This window comes from Oncorhynchus keta, chromosome 22 (genome assembly GCF_023373465.1).
Source record: "Oncorhynchus keta strain PuntledgeMale-10-30-2019 chromosome 22, Oket_V2, whole genome shotgun sequence".
Classification (NCBI taxonomy): Eukaryota; Metazoa; Chordata; class Actinopteri; order Salmoniformes; family Salmonidae; genus Oncorhynchus; species Oncorhynchus keta.
In genome coordinates, this window is record NC_068442.1 from 25,302,017 (window position 1) to 25,327,866 (window position 25,850).

The window sequence follows — 25,850 nt, forward strand, 5'->3', positions numbered from 1 at the left end:
CACCAGGGGGCGGTCCGTCAGGAAGTCCAGGATCCAGTTGCAGAGGGAGGTGTTTAGTCCCAGGGTCCTTAGCTTAGTGATGAGCTTTGAGAGCACTATGGTGTTGAACGCTGAGCTGTAGTCAATGAACAGCATTCTCACATACAGTAGGTGTTTGTTTTGGCCAGGCGGGAATGGGCAATGTGGGGTGCAATAGAGATTGCATCATCTGTGGATCTGTTGGGGCGGTATGCAAATTGGAGTTGGTCTAGGGTTTCCGGGATAATGGTGTTAATGTGAGCCATGACCAGCCTTTCAAAGCACTTCATGGCTACAGACTACAGGTCGGTAGTCATTTTACCGTAGTGTTCTTGGGCACAGGGACTATGGTGGTCTGCTTGAAACATGTTGGTATTACAGACTCAGTGAAGACACTTGCCAGTTGGTCAATGCATGCTCAGACTACACGTCGTGGTAATCTGTCTGGCCCTGCGGCCTTGTGAGTGTTGACCAGTTTAACTTCTTGAACCTCTGGGGGCAGTATTTCATTTTTGGATGAAAAACGTTCCCGTTTTAACCTGTTGATCCTACCCTCTACTTTTTCAAATATTCTGTTAAAAATTAAAAGATGTCAGCGCCCTGCTACTCATGCCAGGAATATAGTATATGCATATGATTAGTATGTGTGGATAGAAAACACTCAGACGTTTCTAAAACTGGTTAAATCACGGCTGTGACTATAACAGAATGTGCGTTTCATCGAAAAGCGCAGGAAAATCTGATCACTGAAAACTGGAAAATATATCAATGCGCCACTTGAATGTATTGTTGAATAGAAACCACATTACCTGGAGCCGAGGTTGCAATACCTACAGCTTCCACACGATGTCAACAGTCTTGTCATTTGCCTAGGATTTGTTTCTTGGTCAAACGGATGAGAGGCAGCCCATTTCTTCCGGTCTCCGACCGGATATTTTGGTTGAGATTTATCCGGACATTATTTCAAGACGTACAGCTATAGAATATACATCGCCTAATGATACATTTGATAGATTATTAATACCTAAAGTTGCATTACTGTAACGGCGTTCGTTCGTCGAAAGAGAGTCGGACCGAAATGAAGCGTGGTGGTTACTCATGTCTTTAATGAATGAATCGCGATACATGAAATAACTTAATAAATATAAAAACAACAAACGGAACGTGAAACCTAATTACAGCCTATCTGGTGAACACTACACAGAGACAGGAACAATCACCCACGAAATACACAGTGAAACCCAGGCTACCTAAATACGGTTCCCTATCAGAGACAACAAGAATCACCTGACTGATTGAGAACAGTCTCAGGCAGCCAAGCCTAAACTAGACACACCCCTAATCAACCACAATCCCAATACCTAAAAAAAAAACAATACGACAACACAATAAACCCATGTCACACCCTGGCCTGAACAAATATATAACGAAAACACAAAATACAATGACCAAGGCGTGACAGACCCCCCTCACAACCATAGGGAGGGTCCGGGTGGGCGTCTGTCCATGGTGGCGGTTCCGGCTCGGGACGTGGACCCCACTCCATTAATGTCATAGTTCCTCCCCTTCGCATCCTGGGATAATCCACCCTCGCCGCCGACCCTGGCCTAATAGTCCTCACCCAGAACCCCACTGAACTGAGGGGCAGCTCGGGACTGAGGGGCAGCCCGGGACTGAGGGGAAGCCCGGGACTGAGAGAAAGCCCAGTACTGAGAGAAAGCCCAGTACTGAGATGAAGCTCAGGCAGGTAGTAGGCTCCGGTAGATCCTGGCTGGCTGGCGGATCTGGAAGATTCTGGTTGACTGGCAGATCTGGAAGAGACTGGTTGACTGGCAGATCTGGAAGAATCTGGTTGACTGGCAGATCTAGAAGATCATGGCTGACTGGCGGCTCTGGCTGCTCCATGCAGACTGGCAGCTCCTTGCAGGCTGACAGCTCTTTGCAGACTGGCAGCTCTTTGCAGACTGGCAGCTCTGGCTGCTTCATGCAGACTGGCAGCCCTGGCTGCTTCATGCAGACTGACAGCTCTGGCTGCTTCATGCAGACTGACAGCTCTGGCTGCTTCATGCAGACTGACAGCTCTGGCTGCTTCATGCAGACTGACATCTCTGGCTGCTTCATGCAGACTGACATCTCTGGCTGCTTCATGCAGACTGACAGCTCTGGCTGCTCTATGCAGACTGACAGCTCTGGCTGCTCCATGCAGGCTGACAGCTCTGACTGCTCCATGCAGGCTGGCAGCTCCTTGCAGACTGGCAGCTCTGGCTGCTTCATGCAGACTGGCAGCTCAGGCTGCTCCGAACAGGCAGGAGGCTCCGGCAGCACTGTAGAGGAGGAAGGCTCTAGAAGTGCTGAACAGGCGGGAGACTCCGGTAGCGCAGGAGAGGAGAAAGGCTCTGATAGCGCTGAACAGACAGGAGACTCCAGCAGCGCTGTAGAGGAGGAAGGCTCTGATAGCGCTGAACAGGCGGGAGGCTCCGACAGCGCAGGACGGAAGGAAGGCTCTGGCTGTGCTGAACAGGCGAGGCACACTGAAGGCCTGGTGCGTGGTGCTGGAACTGGTGATACTGGATTGAGGACACGCACAGGAAGCCTGGTGCGGGGAGCTGCTACCGGAGGACTGGTGCGTGGAGGTGGCTCTGGATAGACCGGACCGTGCAGGCGCACTGGAGCTCTTGAGCACCGAGCCTGCCCAACCTTACCTGGCTCGATGCCCACTCTAGCCCGGCCAAAACGAAGGGCTGGTATGAACCGCAACGGGCTATGCACCCGCACTGGAGACACTGTGCGCTCCATAGCATAACATGGTGCCTGCCCGGTCTCTCTTGCCCCCCGGGAAGCACAGGGAGTTTGCACAGGTCTCCTACCTGGCATAGCCATACTCCCTGTAAGCCCCCCCCCCAATACATTTTTGGGGCTGACTCTCAGGCTTCCATCTGCGTCGTCGTGCTGCCTCTTCATACCAGCGCCTCTCCGCTTTAGCCGTCTCCAGTTCCTCCTTGGGGCGGCGATATTCTCCAGGCTGTGCCCATGGTCCTTTTCCGTACAGAATCTCCTCCCAAGTCCATTTCTCCAAGTAGTGCAGCCTCTCCCACTGTAGTTGCTGCTCCTCACGATTAACAGGGAGAGTTGGCTCAGGTCTATCTCCAGACTCTGCCACTCTCCCTCTGAGCCCCCCCCCCCCAATACATTTTTGGGGCTGACTCACGGGCTTTCCTACATTTACATTACATTTAAGTCATTTAGCAGACGCTCTTATCCAGAACGACTTACAAATTGGTGCATACACCTTAAGACATCCAGTGGAACAGCCACTTTACAATAGTGCATCTAAATCTTTTTAGGGGGGGGTGAGAAGGATTACTTACCCTATCCTAGGTATTCCTTGAAGAGGTGGGGTTTCAGGTGTCTCCGGAAGGTGGTGATTGACTCCGCTGTCCTGGCGTCGTGAGGGAGTTTGTTCCACCATTGGGGGGCCAGAGCAGCGAACAGTTTTGACTGGGCTGAGCGGGAACTGTACTTCCTCAGTGGTAGGGAGGCGAGCAGGCCAGAGGTGGATGAACGCAGACACCTGAAACCCCACCTCTTTAAGGAATACCTAGGATAGGATAAAGTAATCCTTCTCACCCCCCCCCCCCTTAAAAGATGTAGATGCACTATTGTAAAGTGGCTGTTCCACTGGATGTCATAAGGTGAATGCACCAATTTGTATGTCGCTCTGGATAAGAGCGTCTGCTAAATGACTTAAATGTAATGTAAATGTTAAATGTTCCATACACACAAAATGCTTACGTTTCTCAAATGTTGTGCACAAATTTGTTTACATCCCTGTTAGTGAGCATTTTTCCTTTGCCAAGATAATCCAGCCACCTGACAGGTGTGGCATATCAAGAAGCTGATTAAAGAGAATGATCATTACACAGGTGCACCTTGTGCTGGGAACAATAAAAGGCCACTAAAATGTGCAGTTTGCCCCAGATGTCTCAAGTTTTGAGGGTGCTTTCAATAGGGATGCTGACAGCAGAAATGTCCACTAGAGCTGTTGGCAGAGAATTGAATGTTCATTTTTCTAGCATAAGCAGCCTCCAACATCGTTTTAGAGATCATAGCAGTACATCCAAACGGCCAAAAAAACGCAGACCATGTTTGGCATAGTGAGGCCGAGCGGTTTGCTGATGTCAACATTATGAACAGAGTGCCCCATGCTGAAGGTGGGGTTATGGTATGGCCAGGCATAAACTGCAGACAACAAACACAGTTGCATTTTATTAATTGGAAATTTGAATGCACAAAAATACTGCAACGTGATCTTGAGGCCAATTGTGAGGCATTTATTTTTTTAAGTAATTTATTTATTTCAATTGACTGATTTCCTCATATGAACTGTAAAATTGTTGCATGCTGCGTTTATATTTTTGTTCAGTATAATATTGACTTGCATCTTCTTTTGCCCTTCAGAACAGCCACAATTTGTCGGTGCACGGACTAAAAGGTAATAAAAGCGTTGCAAAGAGACAATAGCCCATGTTGACTTCAATGCTTCCCACCATTGTGTCAAGTTGGCAAGATGTGATGGACCATTCTGGATACACACAAGAAACTGTTGAGTGTGAAAAACCCAGTTGCTTTGCAGTTCTTAATTACTCAACCTGATGCGACTGCCACCTCAATCAAAAGCACTTCAATCTTTTGGCTTGCCCATTCATCCTCTGAATGACTCAAACACAATCCAAGTCTCAATTGTCTCAAGGTGTAAAAGTCCTTCTTTAACCTTCTTCTTCTGTGGGTTTTATGGTAGACTACAACCGTGAACGCTGTATTGCTGCCACCAATTGGATGGGTTGAAAAAACAAAAACAAGGTCAAAAGAAAGTCCATACGTAATAGGGAATGGCTTGATACGGCTTGTGATAATATTCCATATAACTTCTCCAGCGGAAAAAAAATTCAGTCCCAGGAACCGCTCCACCGCATCCACAATGATATCTTCCTGGACCTTCTCTCCACCTTGGTAGGGCCATTAATCACCATAGCTACTGTATAAAGGCCACAAAGTCCATATTCTTAACCTTTAAATTGTCAGGATCTTGCTGTTGAAAGACAACCCCTGCAGTGAAGGCATATCCACCACCATGGACTCCTCAGGTGCACCATTCAAACTCTCAACCCTGTTAACTTCTTGCGTCGAGCCATCCCGGATCCGGTATCGTGACTACAGCCTCAAGCTCATTACCATAACGCAACGTTAACTATTCATGAAAATCGCAAATGAAATGAAATTCATCTATTTGCTTTCAAGCTTAGCCTTTTGTTAACAACACTGTCATCTCAGATTTTCAAAATATGCTTTTGAACCATAGCTAAACAAGCATTTGTGTAACAGGATTTATGCCTGGCTTTCAGCATGCAACATTTTCACAAAAAAACAGAAAAGGATTCAAATAAAATCATTTACCTTTGAAGAACTTCAGATGTTTTCAATGAGGAGACTCAGTTAGATAGCAAATGTTCCGTTTTTACAAAAAATATTATTTGTGTTGACAAATCGGTCCGTTTTCTTCATCATTCTTCATCACGTTTGGGTAAAAAATAAAACAAAAATTAAGTCATTAAAACAAACTTTTTTCCAAATTAACTCCATAATATCGACAGAAACATGGCAAACCGATGTTTAGAATCAATCCTCAAGGTGTTTTTCACATATCTATCGACGATAAAATCCTTCGTGGCAGTTGACTTTCTCTTCTGAAGAAATGGAACGTGCATGGACCTACAGATTACGCAATAATTTCGACACAGGTCACCGGGCGGGACACCAGGTAAATGTAGTCTCTTATGGTCAATCTTCCAATGATATGCCTACAAACACGTCACAATGCTGCAGACACCTTGGAGAAACGACACAAAGTGCAGGCTCATTCCTGGCGCATTGACAGCCATATAAGGAGACATTGGAACACAGCGCCTTCAGAATCTGGGGCATTTCCTGTATGAAACTTCATCTTGGTTTCGCCTGTAGTATTAGTTCTGGGGCACTCACAGATAATATCTTTGCAGTTTTGGAAACGTCAGAGTTTTGTCATTCCAAGGCTGTCAATTCCATGCATAGTCGAGCATCTTTTTGTGACAAAATATTGTGTTTAAAACGGGCACGTCTTTTTATCCAATAATGACATAGCGCCACCATAGGTTGAAGAGGTTAACAGCTGCGCAAATGAAATGCTCTGGACAGCCCTGACTTTGGCCACATCATTCTCTTTCACCCTGGTCGGGCATTCCAAAGAATTGGCTTCATGGTTCCCACCACAATTGCAACATTTATCACTTTTAAAACACATCACATGATCTTTTCCACAACTAGGACATCTCAGCTTCTCCCTTCTGCAAACACTTGAAACATTACCAAAAGCTTTACAGTGATCTCACTGCATTGGTCTTGGTATAAATGCTCTGACTCTGTAGTTGATATACCCCAACTGCACATGAGTAGGGAGAGACTCCATATTCAAAAACTAAATAGCAGATAGACTCTTCACTTTCTCTAAACTCACAACACGATTCATCCGATGTGCATCAATCACTCCAGGAATATTTTTTAATCTCTTCAACATAGACTTCCCACGAGACGCCAGATATAAACCCCTTGAGGGGTGCCCTGTTCCAAAGAGACACACATGACACTTCAAACTTATCAAATCGGCTGAGACGCAACACACATTCCTTCTGATCCACAGAAGCACAAAAAATCAAAACAAAGCCCATCTCTCGTGATCCTCACAACCGTCACTTTACCCAGCACTCTCTCCACCAGTTTGGATATCTCAAATAGATTCTTCAAGATTGGTAATAGGATCAGCTACTCCTCATTACCAAACTGTACTCCTACAAGATAAGAAGGGACATTCTCATCACTGTACACTACTTTTCTCCGTTTTCCAATCTTTTGGACAATATTTCAATTCTCCTTGATTCTACCTGCATTAGATTCAGAATCGACTTCATCGTTCGCTTTCACCATCTTTCCTCGAATGGCGAACATGCTGACACTCACCTCGGGCCTTGGTTGCCACCGTGTACTTCCTGTCTTTAACCTGTCTCCACCCCTTCATCTACACTGATTGATGTGGATTTAACAGGTGACATCAATAAGGGATCAGAGCTTTTACCTGGATTCACCTGGTCAGTCTGTCATGGAAAGAGCATGTGTTCCTAATTTTTTGAACACCCAGTGTATATTACTTCTGGGGTTACTGACAACCAGATCACCATATCTATTCATAATGTATACTGAATTTTTAATTATGTATGCCTTGGGTTTTTCACTGTGTAATACGGCGGTCAACTGTCGTTATTTTACCCAATCCTGTTGGTCTTTGCTCTAAGAAATGTGTTTAAGATCCATATGCAATATATGTTCAATAAATAAAAACTGCAGATCTGTAGCACTTGAAAACACTATAAGGTGTTGTGTACAGTCATGTCTGTATGTCTTGTGCATGTGTGTGTACACGTGAAATTGATGTTGAAGCCTTCATGGATAGATGCATGTGTAAATAAGGCATGCAGTAGAAATGATTGCAGACCTGAAGAGGGCTTGGAAATATAAGTGGAGGGGCCTGTTAGCCCCTGCTGCTTCGCCGTTTGAGGTTTCAGCAGGAGAGACACCAAAGTGAGGTGATCCACATTAATGTGAACATGCTGCAGGGGTGGCAGTGGGGAGTCTGCCCGAGGAAAGACTCATGTGTCAGCTTCATTATTAAACTATGAAAGAATGAGTCTATTAATAGATGGGTGAATTAAGCGATTTTCAGATTAGCTCTTCTTTTGTAACAGTAACAACTATTTTGTAAAGTTTGGCTGTTTAAACAAATATATCATAATTAAATGTGGAATGTGAACAAATGTAATTATTCCCAGTTTTGGTACATACATGTGTGCAAGAAGACAGAGAAGATTAGTAAAAATATGCAGGAGATTCACTTCAGGCTTTTCATTGCTATAATGAACCAGGCTAGCTGACACACACTATTCAGATAAGCAGTCAACAGCAAAGATGAGATATGCGTAGATGTCCTTGCTTGTTACATTCCTGTAATTGTGATCAGATTGTTGCCCCCCCTCCTTGGATTGTGCCGTGGAGGAGATCTTTGCGGGCTATACTCGGCCTTCTCTTAGGATGGTAAGTTGGTGGTTGAAGATATCCCTCTAGTGGTGTGGGGGCTGTGCTTTGGCAAGGTGGGTGGGGTTATATCCTTCCTGTTTGGCCCTGTCCGGCGGTATCACCGGATGGGGCCACAGTGTCTCCTGACCCCTCCTGTCTCAGCCTCCAGTATTTATGTTGCAGTAGTTTGTGTCAGGGGGCTAGGGTCAGTTTGTTATATCTGGAGTACTTCTCCTATATTATCCGATGTCCTGTGTGAATTTAAGTATGCTCTCTAATTCTCTCTTTTTTTCTCTCTCTCAGAGGACCTGAGCCCTAGGACCATGCCTCAGGACTACCTGGCATGATGACTCCTTGCTGTCCCCAGTCCACCTGGCCGTGCTGCTGCTCCAGTTTCAACTGTTCTACCTGCGGCTATGGAATCCTGACCTGTTCACCGGATGTGCTACCTGTCCCAGACCTATTATTTGACCATGCTGGTCATTTATGAACATTTGAACATCTTGGCCATGTTCTGTTATAATCTCCACCCGGCACAGCCAGAAGAGGACTGGCCACCCCTCATAGCCTGGTTCCTCTCTAGGTTTCTTCCTTGGTTTTGGACTTTCTAGGGAGTTTTTCCTAGCCAACGTGCTTCAACACCTGCATTGCTTGCTGTTTGGGGTTTTAGGCTGGGTTTCTGTACAGCACTTTGAGATATCAGCTGATGTACGAAGGGCTATATAAATACATATGATTTGATTTACTTTGTCTTTTTGATGATGCTTTATTCATCATCTTAATTCTAATGTTGTGTCATCATGGCATATTGTTCAAGACTAGGACCAGGAGTTTCTCTGACCATATGACCTGACTGGGTAAAATGGCAGAATGTTGTACCCAGAGTTTTTCCTAATTGAGTCATCTAGTCAGGAAAAAGTAATTTCCCTAGTCATGACAACCAAACTACCAAAAAGCAATTAATGTACTTGTAGATCTGACATCTTGCCCACTTGGATGTTACATTTTGTGGCAATCAGAGCCGCCTCTTCCTATTTTCAGACTACGCACTGCGTGTATGACCTCATGGCCGCTCCCAAAGACCAAAATAAGATAAATAAATATTAGGTTGAGTGCACTTGAAATATGCAGCGTGCAACACAAATTGATTGTATGAAGATGTATCTCCATTAACCATTTAGCCAAGGTATTGAAAGCTAGTTTGACTAGCCTAGCCAGCTACATTAAATGTCAATTTGTGTTTCATTAACTCTGTCAGTGAATTACATGTTTTAATCATGTTTTGGCATGATTATACATCTCACTTCAAGTAACTAGCTGCAGGCTTAAAGAAACAGTCAATCATATACTTTGCATAGCAACCCAAATAAAACCATGTAGATAGAAAGGTGTGTGTGCAGCCCTGTATGTCACGTATGCTAGAAAGGAGGTATAAAAACGACAGCTGTATATGCATATTAGCCAATACATATGGCATAGCCTACACATACATGTATAGCATACCTTGTAATATAATATTTTCTAAAAACAGTTGTGCAATGTACTCTCCAAAAAAGAAGTCTGATTTCTAAAGCAGATGAGTTCTCAAATACCAGCTGCCCAATACTATGGTGGACATGCATAATGTTGGATGCATTGGGAAATAAGGTATGGAGAATGATAAAGAGTCTGTAGGATTATAGAAAAAGCTGTTTGAGTTTCAAATACCAAATTTTCAGTGAATGTAAGTATATTTAGGTGGTTTAAATGATTAACTGTGCCAAAATCTTGCTAATCCATCCATTATTCTACTAACTATGACTGAGTGTGAGACATGTTGTCCCTAATGTATGTATCATGTATATACATTTGAACAAAGAACACCATTACAAATAGTGTTTCACCATTTATTAAGTACGGAAACAGCAAAGGTGTCTCAGGTATTATTCTCCGTATTTAAATATGGTGTAACCTACCAATCAATGTACAGTATTTCAAGGGTCGTGGAGAGCACAATCTTACAATGTTGCAGCCCAGAAATGTGAGCTTTACCATCTATGCCAAAAGCTTGGGCCTCTGATGGAGACTGTAGAACTGTCATTAACGTATGCTTCAGTATCCCCCCTTCTTTCTAGGCGCATTTGTGCGCACAGGCCCCATAGACCTATCGAAAGGATCCCACCCTGGTCACCGGTGTAGCTGACCAAAGTAGGGAGAGAGACAAGTGCCTTTGCAGAATGCAGTCTAAAGCGTGTGTGGTCCAGAGATGAGAATTCTACCATCTATGGCAAAAGGCTGGACTCCTGACAGGGACAATACAATTCTCCCCAATGCATGTTACAATAGCACAATTATCTGTGTCAGCTGTTAACACTAGAACTGCTAAAGCAGTCATTTTGACTGCTAATTAATTTTGTATTTATTACTCTTCCATTTAAGTCATGCTGCCGATAATTGCCTCGAAACTGAACCTAAGCTATACCGAAACTAATTTCACACATGACAACAGAATAAATAAATAAAGTTAAGAATGATTCGGAGAAAGGGGGAGAATGGGTGAGTTGATGAGGTAGAAGAAGCTAATTATGCTTAATTATGTAATTACCAATTGTGAATGTTGAACAGGGTGGGCCATTATATTGTATTGATCCATTCTAATTAAAATCTTACAATGGTATGTAACCTATGTCAGTCTACTGAATCAAAACAGTCTTATCACTCTACTCTGGCCGTCTTGGACCAGGCTACACATTGATAACGTCCATAATTGTACCTGCTGAATTGCATTCAATATCTGGAAAAATATCCACATCGGGCAACAGGTGAGCGAGTGTGTCGGATATCTTCCTTTTGCAAGGGGAGAAATGTCACCATGGACAATTTTTTAACCTCACTGTCATTGGCGAACAATTTGCTTGCAAAGAAAACAAGTCTGGCTGGCACCATGAACAAAGTGAAACAGGATGTCCCTCCTTCTGAGCAAAATAAGGCACCTGCACAGCGGTTGTACTTCACAAACCAAACAAAGGTATGTCAAAGTGTGTCAAGCAAGTGAAAGTTATGTAAATTGTGTCAACTGTTAGGACAAGAGATAACAGCTAAATAAAATCCAACTGATGCCATTGCGTGAATATTCACACAATATAAGCAATAGCTGGCAATAATTGACTATTTTTGATTCATGTCATATCGACACATTCATTATAATGCCATTATTGCTTTCGTGCCGAGTTTCACTATTTATCAAGGCCATTTGGTTCTTATAATGATGTTAAGGCTACTGATCTCATAATTTGACCGTGCATCTTTTGACTGTACTTATTGGTGGTTAGGGTATTTTTATTACATCAATATAAAAATATGTTGTGATCGTGTTCCAACAAATATGCTTTCTGTGGCACTCCAAAAATAAAATGTATTGTACACCTGAATGTATTTGAAATAAACAAATCATATTCTAATGTCACCCCAGGCCTTCATAAACACAACAAAATGGTTATTTTTGCAATAGCGTATATTAAATATATTAAGTACACTGCTAGAATGTTGCAGTCATTAGCTTCAAGGGGGGTCCAATCGAGGCCCAGCTGTTCTAGTATTAAACTGATTCTACATTTAATTTAGTCTTTGAGATGCTCAAACAAGCACGTGTATCTGAGTTGGTGTTCTTCATCTCTAAAATGCACTAGATTGTGTAAGAGAAAACTCAAAGAAAAGACAACAGGCAAATCCATGTGGTCCCAATGTCCAAATAGTGATGGCAGGGCTAGTTCAAACTGCAGTACGATGGTTCTCCTCACAAGTGACTGAATCAGCCAATGCTCGGTGAATAGCACTTGGTTGATCTTTGGGAGCAGAACACAGGAGACCTGAATAGATCATGTGAGACAAAAGTGAGAGACAATAATTAATTAAATAAATCACAGCAAATGAATGTAGTTTGTGAGCTAGAAAATGAACACCCTGAGTCTAAGGCCGGGAGACCGTTTTGGAAACTTCAGAGTGTTTTCTATCGGTCAATTATATGCATATTATAGCATCTGGGCCTGAGAAATAGGCCGTTATTTTTCCAAACAATAAAATAGTGCCCCCTAGCTGAAAGAGGTTAACAAACTAAATAGCCTTCCTGTATTTAGTTTCAATCCAAGCACATTCTGCCTAGTGGCGAAGGGAGACTTTTAAAGTCCAGGTATCAGATAATGGACCCTAACAGATATGTATGTAGTTGGTGCTGTATATGAAATAATATGCATGGGTTCTAACTGAATATATACAGTTGAAGTCAGAAGTTTACATACACTTAGGTTGGAGTCATTAAAACTCATTTTTCAACCACTCCACAAATTTCTTGTTAACCTACTATAGTTTTGTCAAGTCGGTTAGGACACCTACTTTGTGCATGACACAAGTATCTTTTCCTACAATTGTTTACAGACAGACTATTTAACTTATAATTCAATGTATTACAATTCCAGTGGGTCAGAAGTTTACATGCACTAAGTTGACTGTGCCTTTAACTTCTTGCGTGGAGCCATCCCGGATCTGGTATCATGACTACAGCCTCAAGCTCATTACCATAACGCAAAGTTAACTATTCATGAAAATCGCAAATGAAATTAAATGAATCTATTTGCTCTCAAGCTTAGCCTTTTGTTAACAACACTGTCATCTCAGATTTTCAAAATATGCTTCTCAACCATTGCAAAACAAGCATTTGTGTAACAGTATTGATAGCCTAGCATAGGATTATGCCTGGCTTTCAGCATGCAACATTTTCACAAAAAACAGAAAAGGATTCAAATAAAATCATTTACCTTTGAAGAACTTCAGATGTTTTCAATGAGGAGACTCTCAGATAGCAAATGTTCAGTTTTTCCTGAAAGATTATTTGTTTAGGACAAATCGCTCCGTTTTCTGCGTCACGTTTAGCTACGAAAAAAACCTGTATCCAGGATTGTGTAAATCTATCCGCAAGCTCATTAGCATAACACAACGTTAACTATTCATGAAAATCGCAAATGAAATGTAATGAATCTATTTGCTCTCAAGCTTAGCCTTTTGTTAACAACACTGTCATCTCAGATTTTCAAAATATGCTTTTGAACCATAGCTAAACAAGCATTTGTGTAACAGTATTGATAGCCTAGCATAGGATTATGCCTGGCTTTCAGCATGCAACATTTTCACAAAAAACAGAAAAGGATTCAAATAAAATCATTTACCTTTGAAGAACTTCAGATGTTTTCAATGAGGAGACTCAGATAGCAAATGTTCCGTTTTTACAAAAAATATTATTTGTGTTGACAAATCGCTCTGTTTTGTTCATCACGTTTGGGTAAGGAAAAAAATAAAATAAAAAAATAAGTCATTAAAAACGCAAACTTTTTTCCAAATTAACTCCATAATAAATCGACAGAAACATGGCAAACCGATTTTTAGAATCAATCCTCAAGGTGTTTTTCACATATCTATCGATGATAAATCCTTCGTGGCAGTTGACTTTCTCTTCTGAAGAAATGGAACGGCATGGACCTACAGATTACGCAATAATTTTGACACAGGACACCGGGCGGGACACCAGGTAAATGTAGTCTCTTATGGTCAATCTTCCAATGATATGCCTACAAACACGTCACAATGCTGCAGACATCTTGGACGAAAGGCAGAGCGCATAAGCTTGTTCACAGCCTTATAAGGAGACGATAGTAAAACAGAGCGTCAAAAATCCTGCTAATTTCCTGTTTGAAGTTTCATCTTGGTTTCGCCTGTAAGATCAGTTCTGGGGCACTCACAGATAATATCTTTGCAGTTTTGAAAACGGCAGAGTGTTTTCTTTCCAAAGCTAGCAATTATATGCATCGTCTTTTCATGACAATATATTGCGCTTAAAACGGGCACGTTTTTTTATCCAATAATGACATAACGCCCCCATAGGTTGAAGAGGTTAAACAGCTTGGAAAATTCCAGAAAATTATATCATGGCTTTAGTAGCTTATGATAGGATAATTGACATAATGTGAGTCAATTGGAGGTGTACCTGTGGATGTATTTCAAGGCCTACCTTCAAAATCAGTGCCTCTTCGCTTGACATCATGGGAAAATCAAAGGAAATCAGAAAAACATTATAGACCTCCACGAGTCTGGTTCATCCTTGGGAGCAATTTCCAAATGCCTGAAGGTACCACATTCATCTGTACAAACAATAGTGCGCAAGTATAAACACCATGGAACCACGCAGCCGTAATACAGCTCAGGAAGGAGACGCGTTCTGTCACTACTTTGGTGCGAAAAGTGCAAATCAATCCCAGAACAGCAAAGGACCTTGTGAAGATGCTGGAGAAAACAGGTACAAAAGTATCTGTTATCCACAGTAAAATGAGTCCTATATCGACAACCTGTAAGGCCGCTCACCAAGGAAGAAGCCACTGCTCCAAAACCGCCACAAAAAAAATTCAGACTACGGTTTGCAATTGCACATGGGGACAAAGATCGTATTTTTAGGAGAAATGTCCTCTGGTCTGATGAATTAAAAAAATAACTGTTTGGCCATTATAACCATCATTTAGTTTGGAGGAAAAAGGGGGATGCTTGCAGACTGAAGAACACCATCCCAGCCGTGAAGCACGGGGGTTGCAGCATCATGTTATGGGGGTGCTTTGTTGCAGGAGGGACTCGTGCACTTCACAAAATAGATGGCATCATAAGGTAGGGAAAATTGATTGAATATATTGAAGCAACATCTCAAGACATCAGTCAGGAAGTTAAAGCTTGGTAGGAAATGTGTTTTCCAAATGGACAATGACCCTAAGCATACTTCCAAAGTTGTCAAAATGGCTTAAGGACAAAGTCAAGGCATTGGAACGGCCATCACAAAGCCCTGACCTCAATCCCATAGAACCTCTGTGGGCAGAACTGAAAAAGCGTGTGCGAGCAAGGATCCTACAAACCTGACTGAGTTAAACCAGCTCTGTCAGGAGGACTGTGCCAAAATTCACTTATTCAACTTATTGTGGGAAGCTTGTAGAAGGCTACCCAAAACGTTTGACCCAAAACATTTGACCCAAGTTAAAAAAATTTAAAGGCAATGCTACCAAATACTAATTGAGTCTTCTGACCCAATGGGAATGTGATGAAAGAAATTATAGCTGAAATAAAATCACTCTCCCTACTATTATTCTGACATTTCACATTCTTAAAATAAAGTGGTGATCCTAACTGACCTAAGACAGGGAACATTTACTAGGATTAAATGTCAGAGTTTAAATGTATTTGGCTAAGGTGTATGTACACTTCCGACTTCAACTCTCTATATTTTTTGTTTACAATTGTCGAATGTATACTCCCCATATATATATAAAATCCACAAAGACTGCCTGAAGATTGTAATTTCTATGACTAACACGGTGGACCAACATTGCCTCAATCAATCAATCAATCAAATTTTATTTGTCACATACACATGGTTAGCAGATGTTAAATGCGAGTGTAGCGAAATGCTTGTGCTTCTAGTTCCGACAATGCAGTGATAACCAACAAGTAATCTAACTAACAATTCCAAAACTACTATCTTATACACAGTGTAAGGGGATAAGGAATATGTACATAAGGATATATGAATGAGTGATGGTACAGAGCAGCATACAGTAGATGGTATCGAGTACAGTATATACATATGAGATGAGTGTGTAGACAAAGTAAACAAAGTGGCATAGTTAAAGTGGCTAGTGATACATGTGTTACATAAGGATGCAGTCGATGATGTAGAGTACAGTATATACATATGCATATGAGATGAATAATGTAGGGTAAGTAACATTATATAAGGTAGCATTGTTTAAAGTGGCTAGTGATATATTTACATAATTCCCATCAATTCCCATTATTAAAATGGCTGGAGTTGGGTCAGTGTCAATGACAGTGTGTTGGCAGCAGCCACTCACTGTTAGTGGTGGCTGTTTAACAGTCTGATGGCCTTGAGATAGAAGCTGTTTTTCAGTCTCTCGGTCCCAGCTTTGATGCACCTGTACTGACCTCGCCTTCTGGATGATAGCGGGGTGAACAGGCAGTGGTTCGGGTGGTTGATGTCCTTGATGATCTTTATGGCCTTCCTGTAACAACGGGTGGTGTAGGTGTCCTGGAGGGCAGGTAGTTTGCCCCCGGTGATGCGTTGTGCAGTCCTCACTACCCTCTGGAGAGCCTTACGGTTGAGGGCGGAGCAGTTGCCGTACCAGGCGGTGATACAGCCCGCCAGGATGCTCTCGATTGTGCATCTGTAGAAGTTTGTGAGTGCTTTTGGTGACAAGCCGAATTTCTTCAGCCTCCTGAGGTTGAATAGGCGCTGCTGCGCCTTCTTCACGACGCTGTCAGTGTGAGTGGACCAATTCAGTTTGTCTGTGATGTGTATGCCGAGGAACTTAAAACTAGCTACCCTCTCCACTACTGTTCCATCGATGTGGATAGGGGGTGTTCCCTCTGCTGTTTCCTGAAGTCCACAATCATCTCCTTAGTTTTGTTGACGTTGAGTGTGAGGTTATTTTCCTGACACCACACTCCGAGGGCCCTCACCTCCTCCCTGTAGGCCGTCTCGTCGTTGTTGGTAATCAAGCCTACCACTGTTGTGTCGTCCGCAAACTTGATGATTGAGTTGGAGGCGTGCGTGGCCACGCAGTCGTGGGTGAACAGGGAGTACAGGAGAGGGCTCAGAACGCCCTTGTGGGGCCCCGTGTTGAGGATCAGCGGGGAGGAGATGTTGTTGCCTACCCTCACCACCTGGGGCGGCCCGTCAGGAAGTCCAGTACCCAGTTGCACAGGGCGGGGTCGAGACCCAGGGTCTCGAGCTTGATGACGAGCTTGGAGGGTACTATGGTGTTGAATGCCGAGCTGTAGTCGATGAACAGCATTCTCACATAGGTATTCCTCTTGTCCAGGTGGGTTAGGGCAGTGTGCAGTGTGGTTGAGATTGCATCGTCTGTGGACCTATTTGGGCGGTAAGCAAATTGGAGTGGGTCTAGGGTGTCAGGTAGGGTGGAGGTGATATGGTCCTTGACTAGTCTCTCAAAGCACTTCATGATGACAGAAGTGAGTGCTACGGGCGGTAGTCGTTTAGCTCAGTTACCTTAGCTTTCTTGGGAACAGGAACAATGGTGGCCCTCTTGAAGCATGTGGGAACAGCAGACTGGTATAGGGATTGATTGAATATGTCCGTAAACACACCGGCCAGCTGGTCTGCGCATGCTCTGAGGGCGCGGCTGGGGATGCCGTCTGGGCCTGCAGCCTTGCGAGGGTTAACACGTTTAAATGTCTTACTCACCTCAGCTGCAGTGAAGGAGAGACCGCATGTTTCCGTTGCAGGCCGTGTCAGTGGCACTGTATTGTCCTCAAAGCGGGCAAAAAGTTATTTAGTCTGCCTGGGAGCAAGACATCCTGGTCCGTGACTGGGCTGGATTTCATCTTGTAGTCCGTGATTGACTGTAGACCCTGCCACATGCCTCTTGTGTCTGAGCCGTTGAATTGAGATTCCACTTTGTCTCTGTACTGACGCTTAGCTTGTTTAATAGCCTTGCGGAGGGAATAGCTCCACTGTTTGTATTCAGTCATGTTGCCAGACACCTTGCCCTGATTAAAAGCAGTGGTTCGCGCTTTCAGTTTCACGCGAATGCTGCCATCAATCCACGGTTTCTGGTTAGGGAATGTTTTTATCGTTGCTATGGGAACGACATCTTCGACGCACGTTCTAATGAACTCGCACACCGAATCAGCTTATTCGTCAATATTCCCATCTGACGCAATACGAAACATGTCCCAGTCCACGTGATGGAAGCAGTCTTGGAGTGTAGAGTCAGCTTGGTCTGACCAGCGTTGGACAGACCTCAGCGTGGGAGCCTCTTGTTTTAATTTCTGCCTGTAGGCAGGGATCAGCAAAATGGAGTCGTGGTCAGCTTTTCCGAAAGGGGGTGGGGCAGGGCCTTATATGCGTCGCGGAAGTTAGAGTAACAATGATCCAAGGTTTTACCACCCCTGGTTGCGCAATCGATATGCTGATAAAATTTAGGGAGTCTTGTTTTCAGATTGGCTTTGTTAAAATCCCCAGCTACAATGAATGCAGCCTCCGGATAAATGTTTTCCAGTTTGCAAAGAGTTAAATAAAGTTCGTTCAGAGCCATCGATGTGTCTGCTTGGGGGATATATACGGCTGTGATTATAATCGAAGAGAATTCTCTTGGAAGATAATGCGGTCTACATTTGATTGTGAGGAATTCTAAATCAGGTGAACAGAAGGATTTGAGTTCCTGTATGTTTCCTTCATCACACCATGTCCCGTTAGTCATGAGGCATACGCCCCCGCCACTCTTCTTACCAGAGAGATGTTTGTTTCTGTCCGCGCGATGCGTGGAGAAACCCGTTGGCTGCACCGCCCTGGATAGCGTCTTCCCAGTAAGCCATGTTTCCGTAAAGCAAAGAACGTTACAGTCTCTGATGTCCCTCTGGAATGCCACCCTTGCTCGGATTTCATCAACCTTGTTGTCGAGAGACTGGACATTGGCAAGAAGAATACTGGGAAGTGGTGCGCGATGTGCCCTTTTTCGGAGTCTGACCAGAACACCGCCGCGTTTCCCTCTTTTTCGTAGTCGTTTCCTTGGGTCGCTGCAAGCGATCCATTCCGTTGTCCTGTTTGTAAGGCAGAACACAGGATCCGCGTCGCGGAAAACATATTCTTGGTCGTACTGATGGTGAGTTGACGCTGATCTTATATTCAGTAGTTCTTCTCGACTGTATGTAATGAAACCTAAGATGACCTGGGGTACTAATGTAAGAAATAACACGTAAAAAAACAAAAAACTGCATAGTTTCCTAGGAACGCGAGCGAGGCGGCCATCTCAGTCGGCGCCGGAAGTCAAATAGACACTTTTTAGCATGGACAATGGTTGTGAAGATTTTTCAAAATATTCACAACATAGACACAATTACAATTTTTATAGAATAGAATAAAAGCCTGGCTCTGGGGCTTCTGAAATCCAACCAGATCCATGATCGGATCCATGGCCGAAGCATCGCATTTCAGTTAAGCCAGCACTCGGCAGACTATATAGAAAACTCCCCCAAAAACACAGAACGGCAAATTACCGCAACACACAGCCCCACAAATGCCTTGAAAACTTTCTCTATATGGTAAGTGACCTCCTTCCCGGCCAAAATTACTCTTTCCCGTAGGCTACTTTTAAACTCAGACAAAGCAGAGATGCCATTTCTAGGTTCCAAGAAACAAAGATATCTGCTGTTTGATTTGACAATAAATCTTGATGGTTGTATAGTTGTCTCAAATAAAACTGAAGGACCTCGACGTTACTCTGGACCCTGATCTCTCTTTTGATGAACATATCAAGAATATTTCAAGGGAAGCTTTTTTCCATCTTCATAACATTGCAAAAAATATGATACTTTTTGTCCAGAAATGCAGAAATGCTAATCATTGCTTTTGTCACTTATAGATTTGACTACTGCAATGCTCTACCCTCTGGCTAACTGGATAAAATGCTAAATAAACTTCAGTTTGTGCTAAATACGTCTGATAGAATCTTGACAAAACTAGCCTGTCTATGCTGGCTTCATGTTACAGCTATGGCTGATTTCAATGTTTACTGCTAATCTATAAAGCATGACATGGACTTGCTCCTACCTATCTCTCCAATTTGGTCCTGTCGTACGTGTCTACACATACGCTACGGTCACAAGACGCAGGCCTCATTATTGTCCCTAGAATTTCTAAGCATCCAGCTGAAGCCAGTGGATTTTCTCCTATAGAGCTCCATTTTTATGGAATGGCCTGCCTATCCATGTGAGAGTTGCAAACTCCGTTTCGATCTTTAGGTCTTTACTGAAGACTCATCTCTTCAGCGGGTCCTATGATTGAGTGTAGTCAGGTTCAGGGGTGTGAAGGTGAACAGCAAGGCACTGGAATGACGAACCCCCCTTGCTGTCTCTGCCTGGCCAGCTCCCCTCTCTCCCCTGGGATTCTCTTCCTCTGACCATATTATGGGGGCTGAGTCACTGGCTTACTAGTGCTCTTCCATGCCATCCCTAGCAATGCCGGTCAGTGTCGTTTAAGATGATAAAACAATTATCATGAGCATGGCCCCTATTTCTATTACAGCATATCAAATCAAAATATATTTTTCACTTGCCGAATACAACAGGTGTGCTTACTTACAGGCTCTAACCAACAGTGCAATTCTTAAGTAAAAAAATAGGTATTAGGTGAACAATAAATAAGTCAATTTAAAAAAAAATAACAGTAAAAATACTGTTAAAAATTACAGTAGGGAGGCTATTTATTCTACATGATACTCAAATGTTCCCTATACCCATCATGAGGTTGCTTCAACCTAGCCTATGAATGAAAATGTACAATATTGGTGCACACAAGTTGAAAGACACGAGGTGACAGACAGTGACACATTAACAGACAGTGACATTTAATATCACCTTTCACTCTTGCCTGCATCTATCTGATATAGGGTTTAATAAATCATTCAAATTTCAACAGAATTGGACAAATTAATACACCCCTAATCATGGGTAAAACTGTTCACTTTCATAGCAGCCACGTTGTATTCCTTCTCGCATCTATGTGCTCTCCTCCTCTCACCTCTTCACCTTGCTTGTGGACTTCAATGCACAAACACATCAGCTGTATGTGACCAGACAACAAAGAAATCCAAGTCAAACCGCTGCACACAACCTACATCATTGTCACCATATTAGCTAAAATAAAGTCAGTCAGTATATCTAATAGAACTAAAGCGTTGGTAAACTTGCTACAATCATGCAGTAACGTTAGTGTATAGTCAGTAAGCAGTTACACCGGTGGGCCCCGGTGGCAAGACATTTGTAATACCAAAAGCTTACCTTGACTTGGAAGAGTTCCAGTGTTGTGTTGGAAAGTCATAGCTAGCTAACATAGCATACCTATGTTTGAGCAGGGTTTCAGTAGGCTAAACTAGTAAGTGAAACTGAAAAAAATGAAGAAATCTCTTTTTCTCTTGCTTCTTCATTTTGGAAGAAATGTATTTGTTCAATACTGTTCACCCATAGTCTTTCTCTCTTTGAGTCAACTACTCACCCTTTTTTTTACACTGCAGTGCTAGCTAGCTGCAGCTTATGCTTTCAGTACTAGATTTACTCTCTGACCCTTTAATTGGGTGGACAACATGTCAGTTCATGCTGCAAGAGCTCTGATAGGCTGGAGGACATCCTCTGGAAGTTGTCATAATTACTGTCTAAGTCTATGGAAGGGGTGAGAACCATGAGACTCCTAGGTTTTGTATTGAACTCAGTATACTATCTAAGGGGTTCAATGTCCTGAACTTGTTTAGCATTATCTAGTCCAAATATGGCATGATTCCACTATTTGTATCAGCTTGAATCACTTTCAATATGGGACATTTATTTTGAAGGTGAACCAAAAAAAATCCACTATTGTATCAGCTTGAATCACTTTTAATATGGGACTTTTATTTTGAAGGTGAACCAAAAAAATTCTACTATTGTGGCTAATCCTTAGTGGGGCTATCTTCACACAGGTATCCAACACATGGCAGAGTTGTTAGTTTAGTAGCACTGTTGATCAGCCCGCATGTGCATTAAAATGTCAAGGAGATTGAAGGAGATTACTGGAATGTATTATGAATGTTAAACTGATTTGTTTTCTGATGCTAGCAAGCATGTATTTCAAATCAAAATCCAATCAAATGTTATCTGTCACATACACATGGTTAGCTGATGTTAATGCGAGTGTAGCAAAATGCTTGTGCTTCTAGTGCAGTAATATCTAACAAATTCACAACAACTGCCTTATACACACAAATGTAAAGGGATGGAATAAGAATATGTACATACAAATATATGGATGAGCGATGGCCATGCGGCATAGGCAAGATGCAATAGATGGTATGAAGTACAGTATATACATATGTAGGATACGTAAACATGACTAAAGTGGCGTTATTTAAAGTGACTAGTGATACCTTTATTAAATCCATTTATTAAAGTGGCCAGTGATTTGGGTATGTATGTTGGCAGCAGCCTCTATGTTAGTTATGTCTGTTTAACAGTCTGATTACCTTGATAGAAGCTGTTTTTTAGACTCTCAGTGCAAGCTTTGATGCACGTTAACTGACCTCGCCTTCTGGATGATAGCGGGGTGAACAGGCAGTGGCTCGGGTAGTTGTTGTCCTTGATGATCCTTTTGGCCTTCCTGTGACATCGGGTGGCTTTATGAGTAAATGAGACTGGCTTTATGAGTCTGCCAACTCTGGACCTAGTGACAGCGGGGCCAGGGGTATTAGACCCTTCTTCGTCAACAGGTCCCATCTCTGACCTTGCTTTGTTCTGTTTCTGGACTGGTTCTTGTCCATCTGACATTTCAACAAGTTCGGATATTCTTCATAGTCGGGCAGTACGGTTTCCTGTTCTTCACTTGATATTCCTTCTATTTCTATATGGTCTCTGAGCGAGCTTGTCTCCAGGTCATCCAATCCATTCTGGTAAATTGCGTAATTCTGTCAACAATGGCTGACACTTAAACAACGTGCCATAGAATTCTGCAGCCCCCCGCAAGCAATGCTGCAGAACGCCACAACTTTTAAAGGAAGAACTACTGTAATAGCCCATTTTTTGTTTAGATAACAGTTACCTTTCAAAACGAGCTGTTAAGGGTGGAGTTTGGGACGGGATGAGTACTGGAAAGGTGACTTTCAGGTTACAATAGGCCATAAGTATACAGTAGATCGCCGATTGGCTTCACTTTGAATATGCTGAAACATACTGTAGCACCATGACCAGCATCTCTATTCATTTAAGTGAAGAGATTAGTGCTTTCAGGAGCTAAATTTACTGGAGACATTTTGAAAATACTGGTGGACTTGGGGATCTTGGTCACGGGACAGTGCTATTTGAAAACACAATCATCAGATTGTGAACCCCAGGAAAATTTACAGGTACAGTAGGCTACAACAATACTGTAAAGTAGGCCTAAAAATGCTAAAAATATTGCTTAAATAAATTGACTGCTGGTATTTACTGCTGCACAGTTTTACATTGTATTCCGTTTCCAGTGAACGACTCACTAATGGATGAAGATGACGAGCGCTCGGCAAAGGCCATCTGTAATCTGCTGGCATCACGGCACAACATCTACATCGCTCTAATTACTGTCAGAAGACAGTTGAAGAAAGTTGTGTGGACTTATTTAAAGGCTCGGTAAGACATACACATATACACATACACACACACTACCGGTCAAAGGTTTTAGAACACCTACTCATTCAAGGATTTTTATTTCTTTACTTACCTACGCACACACACCTTTTTTCCACACTAGTGGTGTCACGATCGCCGTATGGATTAGACCAAAGCGCAGCGTGGTTAGAATACATTCTTCTTTAAGGGAAGAACACGAAGAACACTTAAACAAAACAATAAGACAACCGTGACTGCTAATGAAACAATGTGCTAACGTGCAACATACCATAGACAATAACCCACAAAATACACAAAGTTGGCTGCCTAAATATGGTTCCCAATCAGAGACAACGATAAACACCTGCCTCTATTTGAGAACCAATCTAGGCAACCATAGACCTACATAAACACCTAGATGGAAACAGCTCAGGACAGATGGGAGACTCTAGCAGCTCAGGACAGACGGGAGACTCTAGCATATGGAGTATGGAGTAGACCAAAGTGCAGCGTGGTTAGAATACATTCTTCTATATTACAAGAAGAACACATACAAAACGATAAGATGAACGTGACTGCTAATGAAACAATGTGCTAACGCATAACATAGACAATAACCCACGAAATACCCAAAGAAGATGGCTGCCTAAATAAATCTACAAAACCCCTAGACAGTACAAAAACCCTAGATGAGAAAAAACACACATACCACCCTCGTCACACCCTGACCTAACCAACATATATTTAAAAAACAAAGAATACTCAGGTCAGGGCGTGACAATTGGTTAGAGCCTGTAAGTAAGCATTTCACTGTAAGGTAAACACCTGTTGTATTCGGCGCACGTGACAAATACACTTTGATTTTATTTGATTTGAAGATGCTGGAGGAAACAGGTACAAAAGTATCTATATCCACAGTAAATCGAGTCCTATATTGACATACCTGAAAGGCCCCTCAGCAAGGAAGAAGCAATTGCTCCAAAACCGCCACAAAAAAAGCCAGACTACGGTTTGCAACTGCACATGTGGACAAAGTTGGAGAAATGTCCTCTGGTCTGATGAAACAAAAATAGAACTGTTTGGCCATAATGACCATCGTTATGTTTGGAGGAAAAAAGGGGACGCTTGCAAGCCGAAGAACACCATCCCAACTGTGAAGCACAAGGATGGCAGTATCATGCTGTGGGTGCGCTTTGCTGCAGGAAGGACTGGTGCACTTCACAAAATAGATGGCATCATGAGGTAGGAAAATTATGTGGATATATTGAAGCAACATCTCAGGACATCAGTCAGGAAGTTAAATGGGTCATCCAAATGGACAATGACCCCATGTGTACTTCCAAAGTTTTGGCAAAATGGCTTAAGGACAACAAAGTCAAGGTATTGGAGTGGCCATCATAAAGCCCTGACCTCAATCCTATAGAAAATTTGTGGACAGAACTGAAAAGCGTGTTCGAGTAAGGAGGCCTACAATCCTGACTCAGTTACACCAGCTCTGTCATGAGGAATGGGTTAAAATTCACCCAACTTATTGTGGGAAGCTTGTGGAAGGCTACCTGAAACGTTTGACCCAAGTTAAACAATTTAAAGGCAATGCTACCAAATACTAATTAAGTGTATGTCAACCTCTGACCCATTGGGAATGTGATGAAAGAAATACAAGCTGAAATAAATAATTATCTCTACTATTATTCTGACATTTCACATTCTTAAAATAATGTGGTGATCCTAACTGACCTAAGAAAGGGAATTTTTCAGGAATTGCGAAAAACTGAGTTGAAATGTATTTGGCTAAGGTGTATGCTTCTGATGACCAGGTGGCGAATCGCATCTCTGCATGTCTGGCAGACATATCAGTGTGGATGATGGATCACCACCTCAAGCTGAACCTCGGCAAGACGGAGCTGCTCTTCCTCCCGGGGAAGGACTGCCCGTTCCATGATCTCGCCATCACGGTTGACAACTCCATTGTCTCCCAGAGCGCCAAGAACCTTGGCGTGATCCTGGACAACACCCTGTCGTTCTCAACTAACATCAAGGCGGTGGCCCGTTCCTGTAGGTTCATGCTCTACAACATCCGCAGAGTACGACCCTGCCTCACACAGGAAGCGGCGCAGGTCCTAATCCAGGCACTTGTCATCTCCCGTCTGGATTACTGCAACTCGCTGTTGGCTGGGCTCCCTGCCTGTGCCATTAAACCCCTACAACTCATCCAGAACGCCGCAGCCCGTCTGGTGTTCAACCTTCCCAAGTTCTCTCACGTCACCCCGCTCCTCCACTCTCTCCACTGGCTTCCAGTTGAAGCTCGCATCCGCTATAAGACCATGGTGCTTGCCTACGGAGCTGTGAGGGGAACGGCACCTCAGTACCTCCAGGCTCTGATCAGGCCCTACACCCAAACAAGGGCACTGCGTTCATCCACCTCTGGCCTGCTCGCCTCCCTACCACTGAGGAAG